At 46.1% G+C, this 18,495-nt stretch overlaps 1 pseudogene; it reads right to left on the bottom strand.

Annotated features, from left to right (window-relative positions):
• Nucleotides 1-5,927: 5,927 nt before the first annotated feature.
• On the bottom strand, nucleotides 5,928-9,155 carry LOC117259227 (uncharacterized; annotated as a pseudogene).
• Between the last annotated feature and the right edge of the window lie 9,340 nt (nucleotides 9,156-18,495).

The following is an 18,495-nucleotide window of genomic DNA, read 5'->3' as shown; positions in this document are numbered from 1 at the left end:
AAAGTCATAATTATGAGATAAAACGTCATAATTATGAGATAAGTCAAAATAATGAGATAAAACATAATTATGAGATAAAAGTCAAAATAATGAGATAAAAGTCAAAATGATGAGATCGTCATAATTATGAGATAAAAAGTCAAAAATAATGAGATAAAACGTCATAATTATGAGATAAAAGTCAAAAATGATAAGATAAAAAGTCAGAATTATGAGATAAAAGTCAAAATAATGAGATAAAAAGTAAAAACTATGAGATAAAACGTCATAATTATGAGATAAAAGTCAAAATTATGAGATAAAAAATAAAAACTATGAGATAAAAAGTCATAATTATGATTATGACAGTGCTGGCATGGGTTAGCAACCCATGGTAGCAGTGGTGAGGCCTAGCAGCCTTATTACAACCAAAATTAGCTACAGCCAACATAGGAAAAATACCCCAAGAGTCAGCGAGAGCAAGGGTGGAAGATGACTCACAGGTGGATTACACGGTAACAGACATTGGAACGGACACGACTATGACTTGGATCTGTGACTCAGTGAAGGATAGGGGCACGGACCTATCCACCAGTGCTAGAATTAGCAGCACTCAGGGCAAGGTGAGCGCATCTGTAGAGGATAAAAGTAGCACAGTTGAGAACAAGATGCTTCAGGTTTGTCCTTGCGGCTGGCAGAAAGTAACATCAGTGAAAGGCCTCAGAACTCATCAGGGAAAGAAGAAGTGTGTGGCAAAGAAAGGGCAGAGTAGCCGCATTGATCAGTACTTCCTAAGAAGTCAGTCGAGTCAGTCGGATGAAGTCCAGCGGCAGGTAGAAAACCACAGTTTGCAGGATATCAGTAACGCTGCCACTGAGGAGGAGGGGGTAGTAAGAGAGGATGCAGGCGACACTGAGGCCAGTATGCTAGCCAGAGAGAGAACCATGGAGCAAAAGGTTAGAGTTAGATGGCCTAGAGCAAATGACAGTAAAGAATGGGAGATAGTTAATAGAGATTTGTCAGTAATCTTAAGTAAGCATAGAGGAAATGCAATAGAAAGGTTAGAAAAGATGGGAGATATAATGTATTCATATGGTGTAGAGAGGTTTGGGGTGCATGAGAGAAAGAGGAGTGAGAGGGTACAGTCAGGTAAGTCTAGGCGGCAGAGAGAAATAGAGAAATTAGTCAAGGAAAGGAGACAGTTAAGAAAGCAGTGGAAAAAGGCTACAGAAGAAGAAAGGGAGGGAATTAAGGTGTTGCAAGAGGAGTTGAGAAGCAGGCTAGCAGTTCTTAGAAGGGCAGAGCATCTCAGGAAAAAGAGGAGGAAGAAGGAATATGCTAGGACAGGTTTTTTCAGGGACCCTTTTAAGTTTGTTGAAGGATTGTTCAGCCAGGAAAAGGGAGGGCAGCTTAAAGCAGAAAGGTTAGAGGTTGAAAAATATTTGAGAAACACATATTCAGATTTGGAGAAGAGTAGGATAGTAGGTTTCCCACCTGATATCCCTCCATTAGGAGGGATAGAGCATGAGATGGATGTCAGGCCACCTAGGTGGAAGGAAGTTCAGGAGGTGGTCAGGCGTGCAAAGGCTTCTTCGGCCCCAGGGCCTAATGGAGTCCCCTACCGGGTTTATAAAAGTGCGCCTGATACCCTTAAATTTTTGTGGAAACAGCTAAGAATAATTTGGGAAAAACAAATTATACCAAGAGCATGGCGTAGGGCAGGGGGTGTCCTCATTCCTAAGGAGAAGGATTCTGTGGACCTTAGCCAGTTCCGGATGATTTCTCTCTTGAATGTGGAGGGGAAGATTTTCTTTAGTGTAGTAGCGCAGAGACTAGCTAGCTACTTAGAAAGGAATAGCTTAATAGATACCATGGTGCAGAAGGCAGGAATACCAGGTTTTTCAGGGTGTTTAGAGCATACTAGCATGATCTGGCACCAGATTCAGGCTACGAAGATTAACAAAAGGGACCTACATGTAATATTTTTAGATCTTGCAAATGCGTTTGGTTCAGTACTGCACAGCCTCATTTGGAGTGCGTTTGACTACTTCAGAGTGCCACAGGTAGTTGTTAACTTAGTGAAAGCATATTTTCAGGATATTAGGTTGTGTCTAAGTACAGCAGGTTTCACAACAGGTTGGCAGAGGCTAGAAATAGGCATCATGGCAGGGTGTACAATTTCTCCATTAGCATTTACTATGGCAATGGAAGTAATTATCAGGGCTTCTAAGTGGGTGGTAGGTGGGGAGAGACGGCAGAATGGGTTGCATCTTCCACCAGTTAGGGCTTACATGGATGACATGACACTGATGACCACAACAATGCCATGTACAAAGAGGCTACTAGAGAAGGTAAATAAGAACCTCAAGTGGGCCAGCATGAAAATCAAGCCTAGTAAATCTAGAAGCATCTCGATATGTAGAGGGAAGTTAAGTGATAGGAAGTTTGTCATAGATGATGAGGACATCCCAACAATTAGGGAAAAGTCAGTAAAGAGCTTAGGTAGGTTGTACAATGTGGAGTTGAATGATAAGGAACAGGTGGTGAAATTTAGAAAAGATGTGGCTGAAGGATTGGATAGAATAGATAAATCAGAACTTCCAGGAAAGTTGAAGTTGTGGTGTTTGCAATTTGGGCTATATCCTAGGTTAATGTGGCCATTGTCAGTTTATGAAATTCCAATATCTGTTGTGGAGAGAACTGAAAGGTCGGTTAGCTCCTACATTAGGAAGTGGTTGGGCGCTCCTAGGTGCCCAAGTAGTGTTGCGTTGTATGGAAAAGGGATACTTCAGCTGCCAGTATCTAGTTTAACAGAGGAATTTAAATGTACCAAGGTCAGGACAGAGCTCTTGTTATCTGGGAGTAAGGACGTGGTAGTTAGGAGTGTGGTTCCAAATCCAATCAAGGGGAGGAAGTGGAACCCAAGATCGGCAATTCAGGAGGCAGAGACAGCTCTTAGACATGCAGAGATTGTAGGTAATGTTCAGTTTGGCCGGGGAGGCCTGGGGCTTGGCTCAGGTAAACCGGTATGGAATACAGCAGGCCTCAAAGATAAAAGAAAGCTGGTTGTAGAACAGATACGCAGACAGGAAGAGCTAGTAAGGGGTGCAAAGGTAGTGGCCCAGGCTAAACAGGGACAGTGGTTGAATTGGGAAAGTGTAGAGAAGAGGAAGCTTAGTTGGAGGGACCTGTGGAGTATGGAGGAGAATCGTATTAGATTCCTGGTAGGGGCTACATACGATGTCTTACCAACCCCCCAGAACCTAAAACTGTGGGTAAATGAGGATCCATCATGCCCATTGTGTTCATGTACCGCAACTTTAAAGCATATTTTGTCAGGCTGTAAAGTTAGCTTGTCACAAGGCCGATATACATGGCGACATAATCAGGTGTTGAAATGTTTAGCTGCAGGCATCGAAGGGAAACGAAGACAGGTGAATTCAGAAGGTGTTAAGGATAGGAGCTTAGTAATTCAGTTTGTCCGTGAGGGAGAGATACAGAAGGGATAAGTTAGTGAGGAGGCAAGGGTGTGGCCGCCTAGAAGGTGCTTGTGATTGGGAAAAGCAAGTAGATTTAGGGGGAAAGCTTGTTGTTCCTCAGGAAATAGTCTGTAGTGTTGTGGTCAGTGAGTCAACAGATAGTTTATTTCATTGAGCTGACAGTTCCTTGGGAAGACTCAGTGGAAGAAGCCTATGAAAGAAAAAAGCTTAGATATGCAGACTTAGGAGCAGAAGCTGAGCAGCGAGGATGGAAGACTAGGATTTGTCCAGTGGAAGTGGGGTGTAGGGGATTCATAGCAAGATCAACTGTCTCACTCCTGGGGGAACTTGGAGTGCGGGGACAGAGTTTGAGGAAGACAGTGAGGGAAATGTCAGATGAAGCAATTAAATGCAGCCAGTTTATCTATTACAGAAGAAATAATGTCAGCTGGGGGCCAGCAGGGGGAACTACTAAGCAGGGCACATAACTCCTTGAGATCAGGTGGAGAGATCCACTTCCTGTCAGGAGAAATCCAGGAAAAGGAAGTATTTAAGTGTGGGAGTGGCCTATTGGAATCCATTTTGTTTGAGGCCATGCGGCAAGGTGAATGTGCTTGCTGATCCTGTAAGTCCAGTTAGCTCCTTTAACTTTAGCTTATATTGTAGTTATGCTATGTAGTGTGTGAAATAGAGTATGGTGAATGTGACAGGAAAGCTAGTATCAGCATTGCTTCTACCTGGAGCTCGCATGTATGGAGCCTGGGTTTGGTTGAAGATGGCAGTGCTGTTTGGGCTGAGAAAGCCATGTGTAAGTAAGGAGGAAATCCAGGAAGAGGAAGGTTATTTAAGTGTGGGAGTGGCCTATTTGAATCCATTTTGTTTGAGACCATGCTGCAAAGTGAGTGCGTTTGCTGATCCTGTGAGTTCATTTATCTCCTTTAACTTTAGCTTACATTGTAGTTATGCTATGTAGCGTGTGAAATAGAGTATGGTGAATGTGCTAGTAAAGGTAGCATCAGCATTGCTTCTGCCTGGAGCTCGCATAAACGGGGCCTGGGTTTGGTTGAAGGTGGCAGTGCTGTTTGGGCTGAGATCACTGTCTAGCCTCCTGGAGGTGTCATTGTTGTGAGGGCTCATCTTGGGGAGGTAGACTGTACAGCCTAACCCGGCGGGGGAGTGTGATAGCCTAACAAGGCTTCCTTCCCTGGGTTGGAAGGTTGTTCGGTTAGTGTGGGGAGCAGTGAGACCTGGCATTAGGGGAGTGTCTCTGGGACACCAGAGATCACTGTCTAGCCTCCTGGAGGTGTCGTGGGACCAACTAGACGAAACACCGGTGAAAGGAGGTTCCCACCCAATGACCCCAAAGACATGTTAGTTATCACTGCTCACTGGTCTGTATAGTTAAGCCTTGCCATAATAGCTTATCGTAGGGCTTAGGAGGTTATTCACTGAGTGCTGATCCTTTTTTTTTTTTTTTTTAGAGCACAAACTTCTTGTGTTTATTTGAATTTGAATGAGAAAAGGTAAAAACTATGAGATAAAACGTCATAATTATGAGATAAAAAGTAAAAACTATGAGATAAAACGTCATAATTATGAGATAAAAAGTAAAAACTATGAGATAAAAAGTCATAATTATGAAATAAGAAGTCAAAACTGAGATCAAGTTATAATTACGAGATAAACGTTCATAACTGACATAAAAAGTCATAACTATAAGATTAAAAGTCAGAATTATGAGATCAAAAGTCATAATTATGAGATAAAAAGTAAAACCTATAAGATAAAACATCATAATTATGAAACAAGAAGTCAAAAACTGAGATCAAGTTATAATTACAAGATAAACGGACATAATTGTAAAATAAAAAGTCATAACTATTAGATTAAAAGTCATAATTACAAGATAAAAAGTCAAAACTATGAGATCAAAAGTCATAATTATGAGATAAAATGTCAATTATAAGATAAAATGTCATAATTATGAGATCAAAAGTCATAATTATGAGTTCACTAACAAGGACCACACCACAACGATATGCAGTTTAAAGATTTAATAAAGATGTGATTGTCAGAGAAATGGTTGTGAATGGGGTGGTGATGAATGGGGGAGTGCAGATTTGCGGGTGAATGAACGGGATGGAGATGGCATCATCGGAGGGTCGGACTGGGTGAGGTGTAGATGTGGGCGGACAGACTCAGTGTGGGGGTTCCGTCTCGTGCTGTTAGGAAGCCCCCAAAAGAGTCTGATTAAGTGAGGCTTAGTCTGTCGTGTGCTAGACAGAGATCATTGAGGTTATTGTGGATGTAGGTTTGATATGCTTGTGAAGACCAACAGCCGAGGATCTGAATGACTTGGTCTGAAATACCTGATCTGGCGGCTGAGGAGGCAGCGCTGATGGGGAACGAATGGCAAGAGTAATGATCAGATGAAATTCCAGAGAGACGGAGGATATTATGGAAGTGTTTCTAGAACCAGAAACGGGTGGCCATCCTCCCTGTTTCGGTGAGGAAGAGGGGATCTTGTGGTGAAGCGCGGGCGGAATACCGGGTGTGGATGTATCTGGTCAGTGGCTCGTGCGGGCTGAGAAAGGAGTTGAGGCGAAAGATGTAGATGGGAAAGGATACTCCTAACTGATCGGTTTTACTCCTGCAGAGTGTGAATATGAGCGAGTCGGAAGTGTGAGTGGTGATGTCGGATAGACTGGGATGACGGGAAGGATCGTAGACAGATGATGTTGGAGCGAATTCAGAGCACCTCAGAAATCCAAAGAAGGCGAGTAGAAACATTGATTCCAGTGTTAAGTCGACTGTGGGAGAAATGTAACCGGAGCGCAGAGTGTGTATGCAGCGACAGAGCAGATCGGAGGTGGGAGGAAGGCGTCTGGCTGTCAGCGCTGGTTCCTGCTTTCGTAAGCCTTTGATTAGCATGGCAACGTGAGCGTGCGAGATTGACTGACAAGGGAGGCCGGTGGATAATTTATGGAATAAATTGATACCAGCCAGATATGTTTGTATGCTGGAGGCCCGGATCTTTTGAAACGGGTGTGTTTGTGGACCCAAATGCAGTACCAGGCTCGCAGGAACAGTTGGTAATGACTTTTATTAGCACCACAGCAAACAGGGAATGCAGCAGGCAGAATAAACACAGAATAAAGTTCGTTCTTCGGGCAAGTTGCCCTCACACAGTCTCTGAGGCTCAGATGAGGGAAAGAGATCAAGCTTACGGCAGCCAAAGGCGGCAAGGCAGACGCACCGTAGGCTGAAGCGCCGGCTGATCGTGCTGAGAAGCCGACGAGGAGTGAGCTGAGGCGAGGTCGGGAGCCGGTGGGGGGGTCGTAGCTAGAAGAGCCGTCAGCGAAGGCAGAAGCACCGTTGAGGAGCAGGCAGGAGGGTAGACGAGGCCGGGCGGAGGAGTCGAGACCAGACGAGCAGGCAGAAACCAGAGACGCTGAAGCAAAGCACGAGGTCGGGGACAGAAGGCAGGTGAGTTTACCCGGAGGCAGACGAGGAGAGCAGGTTGGGGACAGGCAGAGTTGGCACCGGGAGATCAGGCAGGAGAAGAACGCTGGAGAGTCTCGCATAATGCTAAAGAACAATCTGGCAGTGAGTGAAGGTGCTGGAGAGGCTTATATGCAGGGCTGGTTGATGAGCTGCAGCTGTGTAGGCAGGTGAGCAGAGTTGGGCTGATGAGGTGGGCGCGGCTGGCAGGTAGAGTGAAGCAGAGGGAGGGGGAGTGGAAAAACACTGCAGCAGAGTGGCAGGAGAGGACTGAGAGACAGGGATTGTGACATCTTTGTTACAGTATGACAGTGTGTGATGAAGTTGCACATAGACATGGCGTCCAGAGAGGGAAATGGTAGATGATAAGTGGCATGGTAATTCTTGAAAGAATTCCAGCCGGTGAGGTAAGAAGATAGCGTGCTTGGTGCTAGACTGTTAAGGATGGTTTCTTGGGAGGTGCGAGTGAGATTTGCCAGATGTGGATTTAATTGAATATGGTTGCTGAAACCGGTGGGATTGTTGTGGGATGGACATCCGAGTCTGGAGCTGAGCATCTGAATTTCTGGAAAGAGAAGCGGGAAAGTGAGTCAGCGATGGCGTTGTGGTGACCGGGAATGTGAGATGCACGGAGGATAAATTGATGCTGAGCGGAGATGAGAGTGAGTCTGCGGGTGAATGGCATGATGGCTGGGGAACGGGAATGGCCTTTATTGATTATATCTACTACTGCTGTGTTGTCAGAGTGAATAGTGATGCATTTTTTGGACCATTCGTGCCCCCAAGTTAGAAATATCTTCTTGACCCTGACCATACATGCTTTTGACCCTGGCCCCTTACTGGTCATCTGTTCCAAAGCTTCAGAGTAAATGATAATACACTACAGTGGCGATGATCACGGGGTACAGCTCATACAGAGCAGACGAGGGAGAGCATGACTCTGCATTGAGGGACTCGAACTCAGAGGGCCAAGCAGCAGCAAACCACCTCCCCCCGTAATACCCGCTGAAACCTACAGAGGGAGCTGCGTCGGTGTAGAGTTGAATGTCCTCGGGATGGGTGATGAAGTTATCGTAGAAGAATGAGATGCCATTCCAGGATGACAGAAATTGCTGCCACATGCGCATTTCCATTTTACAAGTGTCATCCAGAACCACGCGGTCGTGGAGAGAGGGAATGGATGCAGCTTTGGTCAGCAGTTGCGAAAGAAAAGATTTTGCCTGTGGAATTATGCGGATGGCATAATTGAGGTGCCCGAGGAGAGCGAGCAGCTGGCGTTTGGTGCACCTGTCTGTCAGGAGATAATTAGACAAGAGCAGCAAGATGTGCTGCATTTTCTCCAAGGGCAGTGAAGCCTGGAATGACAGTGAGTCCAAAGTGATGCCCAGAAACTTGATGGACGTGCCAGGTCCTGAAGTTTTTTCTTCGGACAGAGGGACGCCGAGGTCGGAAAATGCGGATGTAAGTGTAGTGAGACCGTGGCGAGGAGGTGAAGACGGAGGGGTCACGACAAGAAAATCGTCAAGGAGATGTAGCACGTAGGGGAGCCTGTAATTGTTGGAGAGGATCCAGCATAGAGCCTCGGATAAAGAGTCAAAGATTTTGGGACTGCTCTTGCAGCCGAAAGTGAGACGCACGGAGAAGTAGTAACCCCCTTCCAGCAGACATCAAAATAACACCAGAAGTCAGGGTGAATGGGCAAGACCTTGAATGTGCTGGTGATATCAGCCTTAGACAGCCATGCTCCATGTCCCGCCAGTGCCTTGGTGTGGTCAATGGTGGCGTACTGCATAGAGAAATCCGGGCTAGGAATAAGGCTGTTGATGCTCGGGATGTCGGAGCCGTGTGGGGAAGACAGGTCAATAATCAGCCTCTTTTTCCCCCGAGTATTTGCGTGTGGCGACACCGATGGGACTAATACGGAATACAGAGAAAGGAGGATGGTCGAAAGGGCCTATCATAAATCCCTCAGTGACCTCTTTTGCCAGTAACGTGTCGACAGTGTCGGGCTCAGTGAGAGCGGACTGAAGATTGTGACACGTGTGGGAAGAATCGGGAAGCACCTCCATGCCAGGGTGAAAACCGTGAGTGAAGCCAGAGATGAGAAAATCGACAAACTGCTTATCAGGGTAGTCACTGAGAGCAGCAGCGAGTGCACGTACCTTGATGGGCGTGCCGAGGTGACGCTCTAGTCATGCTGCTGTGTTGGTGGGATTGTGGGGGCAGGTGGTCCTGGCGTGAACGCCCCCGCAGAAGGAGCAGACATGCAGGAGGCGGCAGCCGGACGAGTTGCAACCCCACTGATTGAAATTATTGCACACCATCCTGCCGCCCTGATAGAGGATCGGCCGTCCTCGCTTGTCGACACCCTTTGACACCGGCACGTTGACAGTGGGACGTGTGTCCTTGGCTCTGGGGATGACAGGAGGAGGAGGTGCAGCGGAAGACAGACGGTCGAAGATCGGGGCATTGTGTGGAGTGGTGGGGCGGGAGTGCGGTGGAGGAGCCATGATAGTGCATGCAGAGGCAGAGTGAGAAGGGGCGCTGCATAAGTCGCAGGAGACGGAGGAACGAGCTGCAAAAATGCGGCAGTATATTTCAGAATCGAGGACCCCCCCAGTACGTCCCCTGATTTAGCTGCTGCAACCGGCCGGCTGCTTGTGCAGCAAAGTGGACGTGGTAGGCATAAAATCCCGCCCCCCCGAAACGCAAAGCCATGTCCAACACGATGGACAGATAGTCGTCCAGCTCTGATCGACGGTAAGGAAAAGCAGAGCAGATGACGTCGCGAAAGAGGGAGAAAGCTAGAGCAAACTCAACAGGAGTCAAGTCTTAGACCTGGCTGACAGTGACTGCTTTAATCGAACTGGACCGAGGACAGTCTGCAGTTCCCTGGGTTGACTACTGTCGAAAAAGGATGGCTGAATGAGCTGGGCTAGGTCTACATAATTACCGGACAATATTTGCTGGCGCAGTGAGTGCGAGACGGGTGAGGGGCGGTGAATGGCAGAGGCTGGCGGAGCTGGTGGTGTGGCTGTGGCCAGAGTGTAGATGGCAGCAGAGGAAAAAACATTAGGGTGTTGGGGAAGGGAGGGGGTGGGTGGGAAGGGGTAAGGAGAGACACGTCGGAAAGAGAGTGGAAGGCAGTGAAACACCCGCCGGAGGAGCTCCTTGTGCTGCAGGACGGGGCTCCTGGGCTGCGATGCCAGCCAGAACAGGATAGTTGGAAGGAAGGGTAGAGGAAAGGGGTGTGGGGATGGAGGATGTGTGTGCACGGGGTGAGAGTGGAGGCCTGCGAGACAGGGAGGAGAAGAAGGCAGGTATTGCGCGTGACATATCTGCATCAGAGGGAGCAGGCACAGGGGGTGATACGACCTGACCCCCGGCTGGAGGAATGAATGAGAGAGGCTGCTCCGGCTGGAGTGGTGGAGGCGCCGTGACGTCACCGACGGTGACTCTGGTGCGAGTAGGCCTCGGAAGGGAACCCGGAAGTGGGGCCGGCTTGGCAGAAGGAGCTGTGGTCTCGGGAGCCCGGACAGCGGCTGAATAGAGCTGGAACAGCCTGGACTTGTTGTCACTGCGGTGGAAGGGGATGTTTTTTGCCCTCAGGAACCGCTGGAGCCGGGCGATGGTCCAATCCCTGATGTCGAGCTCTTGTTGTGGACGTGGAGGTGGTGGAGATGGCTGAGTGGAGCGTGACGGAACGCCGCGGGAGCGGCGAGGTCAACTGGACGTTGCTCTGCTTCGGGAAGGAGGAGGAGAAGACCGCCGCTGGCTCCCACGGTTGTGGATGCGGTGTCGATTTCCCACCCGCGAGGACGGAAGAGAAGAGGCCTGAGACCCACTAGGAGTTGGGGCGATCTCGTTGATGGAGCCCAACGGAGAACCACGGCGAGACCGAGGGATGTGGACCACAGAGCGCAGCCAGCTCCCCTGGGAGTGTCGGCTACTGGCAGACTGCTGAGACTCGTACCAGTCGTCGGAGTCGGACCGGAACGGGTTGACTTGCAGCACGTGATCCATCTTGGTGAGTACACGAATAAACACACTTGCTGAGATACGTATGGTCGTCAATGCTCGAGAGATCTGAGAGGCCTGTGGTAGAGCTGTGCTGGTATATATACGTTAGTCAGGTGATTAGAGGAGTGGTTGAGGCATGGTCCTGCTCCTGAACCTAAGTTAAACAATTAACTCCATATAAAATGTCAATTATAAGATAAAATGTCATAATTATGAGATGAAAAGTCATAATTATGAGATGAACAGTAAAAACTATGAGATAAAATGTCATAATTATGAGATGAAAAGTCATAATTATGAGATAAAATGTCAATTATAAGATAAAATGTCATAATTATGAGATGAAAAATATCGAAATTGTGATATGAAATGTCAAAATTATGAGATAAAGAGCCAAATTAGAGATAAAAAGTAAAAACCATATTGTTAGAGCCATTTTTGTATCTGTGTCCAATCAAGTGTGGGTCACTGGTTTCCACAGTAGGTGGCATGTAGACAATGGTGTCTGTGAAGGTACAAGTAGAGGAAGAGTTAATTACTCTACAGGTGTGCTGCTTACCAGGAGAAGCACACAGTTTTTTGACCACCGTTTAGTGACCTAACTTTGAGCCTTTTGTTTGTTTTGCATCCAAGTATAATGGTATGTGTGTGTAGGTCGACAAAGGCTACATTGTTAAATGGACCGATTGTTGCAAATAAATAATCTATGATTGAGCCACGCATGGATTCATTCAATGGAGCCGCCACAGACGACGCGTCAATTAGAAGTCCTGGTAGCAGCCCCTCAGTGGCTTAGGTTTTTTGTTTGGTAGAAATCAAGTCATTACACATGAGATTAAGTCATGATTATGTTAATGTTAAAACCATGGCAAACTAACTAACTTTAGCTGAAGACATCCATGGCTCGCTGAGTTGTTGTTGTTAAGCTAATATCATGGCTAGCTAAATGGGAGACTAACTGGATGAAGTCTAACCTGTAAATCATTTTTTCCCCGTGTGTTCGAGGGGAAAATGGCGGAGCAAACTTCACAACAAGGTTTCTGGGACTTTCCTCGACAGCGAGGTGTGCCAGAGAAAAACAAAAACCAAACGCAACAAGACGAGGTAAGATTAATTTCACTTAAGTGGATTCACAGTTTAATAACCCAGAATATGATTATGGTGTCTTTGAACACTGGAAATGATTTATTAGGCCAAATATTTCAGGGAAAATTAAAATTCTGTAACTCATCATCTCAATGAGACTCTCTGACTTTGATTGTGTCCATAATAAGTAGTTTGTTCTACTAACAGAAACCTTGGCCCAAACAAAGAGTGGGGAAAAAAAGCAGTTATCGTGCTAAAAATGCTTTAAAGAATTCAAGAAAAATTGAGTTAGGATGGATCCATGAGGGAAAACAAGTGAGGAAACGTGAAAGTGGGGGCACCAGGGTACTTGAGGTATCCAAGAATTCAACCAAAAAAGACCTTTTGATTCATGCCAAAGAGCTTTTTTTTCTCCAGATGATGAGTCGTAAAAAGGGAAATGGCAAGACTTCATTCACAATATTTATGTCTCTAAGGAATCTCAACTTGGTGAAGTCAGTACGGTCTACGGTTCTAGCACAACGTGTTTCGTAAGGACATCTGACTCAGAAGTAGATGGCAAGATGGACAAATACGGTGACACTTTAGTAGCGCAGCAGAGACAGACAGATTCTGATGAGCGCCACAGTAAATCACAGATAGCACCATCTGGTCCAGCTGAAGACTCCACCCTTTACTCAGCTGTTGCTGAAGTTGTTGATCCTTTCTCCCAGGTGTTGAAAGGTGGCCTAGAAGGTGTATACTGTACCTCTGCACGCCAACTGGATGACACTGTTCCAGTTATCATCAACGTTGCCCTTGCTACGTCCTCACCTGTGTTAGCAGATCATGTTGACCATGCTGTCCATTCAAGTGGTAGTGCAAACTATGACCCACCCTCAGAGATTCACTTGGATGACGGAGTCCGAGTCAGCAGTGCCCCCTCAGCATCCCTTCCAGAGGACCATGCTCACCATACTGATCACTCAAGGTTTGATGGGGGCTATGAGTCACGTGTGTCTCAGACTTCACTGAGTAAATCTGTTGGAGGAAATGATTTGTCAGTTCAAAGACGAGTCTGTTCTTAGGTACCCTTTGAAGTTTAGATTGAAAAGGGTGCAGATGCAGGTGCAGATGCAGATGGCGTGGCCAGGGATGCTTACGCTGCCTTTTCGACAGAATTCTTGGACTCTGCAGCAGAGGGGACAGAAATGAGGGTGCCATCCCTGTCACCAAGGAGTGGAAGGCTGTGGGAAGAATATTGGCTAAGGGGCTCCTTGACCAAGGTTACTTTCCATTGCGCCTTGCCCCAGCATTTACCACAGCACTGATACTTGGAGAGCGTGCTGTGACGACTGATTCAGTATTTGAGTCTTTGCTTTTGTACCTGAGTCAGTGTGAGAGAGAGCTCATAACCGCTGCTTTACAGGACGACCTTGACAGTGATGGCCAGGATGAGTTATTAGATCTGCTGGATCGTCCTCCTTCAAGTAGCACACAAACAAATAATACAACAACCAAAGTACTGATGGACTAGGGGCTCATCCTACTCTCCAGTGTGCTATGTGTGAGCTCAGTCCTGCGTGTTCTTTAATGAAGCAATAGGAGAAGATATTCAGTCTCAGTTAATGTAGTTTATTAAGCAGTAAAGGAATAAAATTACAGAGCTCTGGGTCTCAACTTCACGTCGTCCCTGACCAACAACAAAGGTGTGTCAGTTCACGAAGTCTGACCTCCTGTCCTTTCCCTGACCCAGTATATTTGAGCGTAACAGAGTGTCATTATGCACGCAAGGCGTTGTCCTCTTCTCATTGGCAGTTCCACTTCCTCCTTCACCACACCACGCCCCTGCCTCGTGTTAATCTGACTCCTTCCCGCTGGCGGTGGGGGCGTGGTTCCTGTTTTGAAAGACAGGAGAACAACACAACTCCCTATACGTGCTGTACCTTACTATCTGTATATCACTTTCTATTCTTTTTACCATATATGAAACTAATTATCTAAGCATTGCGGTATGTGCTCCTCAGACTTCATGTCTCTTCCTCTCCTGTACTTCTCCACTTCTGCAAAGCAAACACATTCAGATCAGCTGAAATCATCTCAGTATTCTCATTGTTCACACATCTAAAACTTATATAGTGAAACACAACTTATAGTAAAACACATAAAATCATTCTATTCCCAACAGTATGCTCTTGTTAACATGTCAGCGGCTGCAGGACAACTCCTGAGGTCCGCCATAACCACAACAGCAAAAATACAGGTCATGTACGCAGACAAAACTTGTAGGAAAGTCCTGAAGCGGATTGAAGCCAGTCCAGCGACTCCAGCTGAGAGACAAGCCCTCAGATTTTTACAGCAGTACATACACAGGTTGGATGAAGGGACTGGAACGTCGACCGATTGCACACACCTGCGGATTGGTTTAGTTACCTTGTACATATAACTCCTACCTAGAGCTACGCGCAGAGATGGAGAATGTACTGACGTGTAATAATGAGAGAGAATACACGTGCTGTGTGCACAAAAGGCAGGTTCCATACTGACACTTTGAATGAAATCAAACTGCATTCTTTGGTATTTTAACCCTCAGGCAGAAGTTGACTTGAAAAATGTTCTGCGTCAGAAATTAAGTCCCTGTATGCTGAGTCAAAATTGCACAAGTAACCTTGAGAAGTCGCTGAGTTGGTAGCTATTTAATTGTGTGTAACAAGCCATGAGGCAACCTGTGGTAATCATACATTAGCAAAATCATATCTGAGTAATGAAAACAGATCGTAAGGCTCAAAGGCTGTTAGGATTGCTGGCTTCTCTTAATGTTACAGCAAATCCAGAGGCCAGTTTGTTAGTCATGGTTGGTTGTTTGACAGAAATGAACACAGTGTCTCAACAATCTTTTTTTTTTCTTTTTGTCTTTTTTTTTGTAGTTCCATACAGGAAGGAGCAGTAATGCCTGTCATGTTTCGCAACCGTCCACTTGTGCTCTTATCAGTATTTCTTCGGTGTGCCCCTCAGACATAGTTTGAAATCTTATTTCTTATTTCAAGACCCCCTTGTCAAGGGGAGTCCCCTGAGAGACGCTCTTGGTCTTTTTACTTCTTAAAATCCCCACCATTGTTAAGTCCTTTGGTTATGATTACTTGAAATAGTAAAACTCATTTGGTTGCCTCTTAAAAATATTCGCATCTGCTCCACTCAACATTTTCTTGTGGTGTTTTCAGAGGGATGTGGCTGGCCCCTCAGGTTGCGTCACTGGAAAGTTGACAGAGTGAGAGCACTCTGTGGTTTGAAGTTTACTTAGAGTTATTGTTGCCAAAATGAGTTTGCCTCTAGTTATGAGCAAAAGAGATTTTTCATACAAATGACTGAAAGTGTTGCTCCTGGCAGGGGCTGCCCCAATTAAATGCTATGTTCACTTTGGCTGTGAAAATTTGTCACAGGTTAAATGATTGTACAACAGTCTTCAAAACATTTTTTTTTAGCACAAACACAGGTGAAAAATCTGTGAAATTATATGTATAGCCTGTTAAATCCAATCCAAAGCTATGTATTTTTTAAATAAAAAAATGAAGTCATGGGATCCGTCTAAAAATAAAATGCCCGTTTTGGTTTTTGCTGGTTCCTTTTTGCCATTTCTCATGTGTAGCAGACACGCTGGACAAACAGGAAGGGAAAGAGAAGTGTTAAAATAATGAGTAAAATTCCAAGACAACAGATCAGTCCTTCAAAAGACGCTTTCAGTGCATTTGGGCTTTCTCTGAACTATAATAACTTTGCTAACACCACATTACACAGTAGGTCTACTTAAAACTGTAAACTGTATTCATAATGTCATGATGTGCCCTTTTGAGTGTGCAATAAATAACACTTACGGCCTCTACAGTGGAACCACCAGTAAATCATTCACACTAATGGTGGCAAAAAACATTGTAAATTCTCCTGTAACATTGCTCAGGGCTGGAGGGATACGTCTTTTGTCACCTGTGTGACGTCCCTCCCTCCTATGCTTTTTGCTCATGTGATTGGTTTGGCTTCCTTACTGAGTAGCCACCGGGCAGAGTAGGGATGGACATCAGGAAACTGCCTACACCTGAGTAAATAGGCCTCAGTCTATTTAAGGTGCTGACACACCAGGCCGACGGTCGGCTGTTGGCCAATGTCGGGCTGTTGGTGAGCATCTGTCGTCCTAGTTTTTGCGGTGTGTCCTGCACCGTCGGCACTAGTCGGACCCCTGTCAGCGGCTTTTCGGCCGATTGAGCATGTTGAATCGGCAGCGGAGCTTGTCGGTGAGAGAGATCACTCTGATTGGCTGTTCAGGTTTTATTTCCTCGCCCCTGTAGCGAGTGTACTGAAACCAGTGCTTCCTCCTCAGGCTCCACTTCACTCAGCTGCCCGACAGACCCGTTTCTTCTTCTCACTTTAACCTGAATAACAAACCAGGGCTAGCTGTGAGGCTAGCGGAGCGTTAGCCGCAGTGTCCGCACTTTAATGTTTTCAAATGCAACTGACACAGGGCAACGTGAGGCGACGCAACAGTTGGCTTTCGTTGCCACTAGTTCTTTGATGTCGGTTTGGTGTGTCAGCACCTTTAAGTGACTTCACCTGTAGGTTCCTTTTTTCATCCTCCAAGGCCTCAACCAGCTGGTTTGGCTAAGGCTGTCTTTTGTTGTCGCTGTCACACACTCTCTTCCACGCATTCGTAACCAACCTTAATGGTTAACATAATTATTGGTGCTTTACCTCAAGTTAAAAACTTAGTTTGGTTTAATTTGCTGGATGTTGTAACAAGTGAACCCAAATGCAGCACTCCAGAAGTCAGTGACAGTTGATAATGACCTTTTCTATACACAGAGTAAACAGGAACGTGAGCTAACGAAGATATTCTGGTAACAGTTCGTTCTTGGGGCTCAGAGCCCACACACAGTCTCTGGGGTCAGGGAATGGACCGGGCCACATTCGGAAGTGGGACTGAGAACGAGGACAGTTCAGTCTGCTAGCAGGCAGAGGTAACGGAGAGGGGCTTACTGATGGCGTGGTCGAGAAGGCGAGGGGTCTGGAACCAAAAGAGCAGTCAAGGGAAGCACCAGAGCCAATGAGGGATGAACAGCAGGGAAGTAGAGGCCAGGCGATGGATCAAGGTGCCGACAGGTAGGTGAAAGGAGGACACACACACAAGGCAGCGTGTGGCGCCTCTGAGCTGCAGCAGGCGGGAACACTCACACTGAAACGTCGTCGCAGGAGAACACAACACAGACACAGGCTGCGATGTAAACAGGGTTGTTATCGTGGAATAAGGCAAGTCAGAAGTGTTGGAAAGTGTTGCATGTGGGTGCAGCTGTTGAGGCAAGTACGAGGAGAGTGGAAAAACACTGGGAGAGCAGAGGAGCACAATGCAGGCTGTGACAGATGTGGCATGTTGCTCTAACAGGTCTGATATTCAGACACAGTAGAGTCTAGACTGGATGAGTAGCCTACATTTACAAAAGAGGAACTAAAACCTCAGTTTAAATAAAGATGACATTGCAGCAATATGAAATGCCACTGTATCTGTCTTCATTATTGTGCAACATTAAGTTCTCTGAGAGGTTGTCAGACAGTGGTTAAACTCTGTCTGACTTCAGTCATGAGAGATTAAAAAAATAAAAAAAGCATAAAACCGGTCAACCTTGTCTGCACTTCATCCGTGTACTCCGGGTCACATAAATACGTTTTTTTCCTACTTATATGCACAAGTGAATACAGATTTTCCCACTCTGAATGACTCCCTCCTGATTGAAATAAATACTTGTGGTGTCTGACTCAGGCTGGTCCCACTGGAGCTGCTGTCCACGCCAGAAAATGAGCTGTGTCTTTCAGCTAAGGCTATGTCATTATTCATCTGGCTTCTTTTTGTCGTTCGCTGTTTCTTTTGCAATCAGTTTTATTCAGCGTTAGTTGGAAGAGTTTATGTGTAGCTTTCTGCTTCATTTCAGGCTACAACTTTGTTTTGAGCTGCAGAATAAAGGCAGTGGGCCCTGTTTTATCTTTTGGCTCGAGGAATCAGGCACCAGTAGGTTGTCATCCTTCAGTATCTGCTCCATCGAGCCGATTGTGTGCTAGAGGAAGCAGGTCAACACTGACACCTGGTGGTCAGGAAGCAACTTACATTTAGCTGTGGGACATCAAATGCATTGTTCAGTACGCTATCAGGATTCTGGAAACATTATGTGCAGCACAACACTTCATCTGTCCTGCAAAAGGCTGCCACTCACTCAGAACATATCAGCCAATGTGTCAAAAGCATTAACAGAATCAACTACCAGCTGAAGACATTCATACTCATAAGGTACATGCAGTTAAATTTAATACCTTTCAAGACATTTTTTTAAAGCACCGTTTCTGGTCTCTATGGAGAATAGGCTACAACGTCATTGTACATTGCATTCTGGGTATTAGCATCCATGCTTTAGGA

The sequence above is a fragment of the Epinephelus lanceolatus genome, chromosome 4 (genome assembly GCF_041903045.1).
Source record: "Epinephelus lanceolatus isolate andai-2023 chromosome 4, ASM4190304v1, whole genome shotgun sequence".
Taxonomy (NCBI): Eukaryota; Metazoa; Chordata; class Actinopteri; order Perciformes; family Serranidae; genus Epinephelus; species Epinephelus lanceolatus.
Note: the sequence above shows the minus strand (reverse complement) of the source record. Positions and strands in the feature narration are given on the sequence as shown.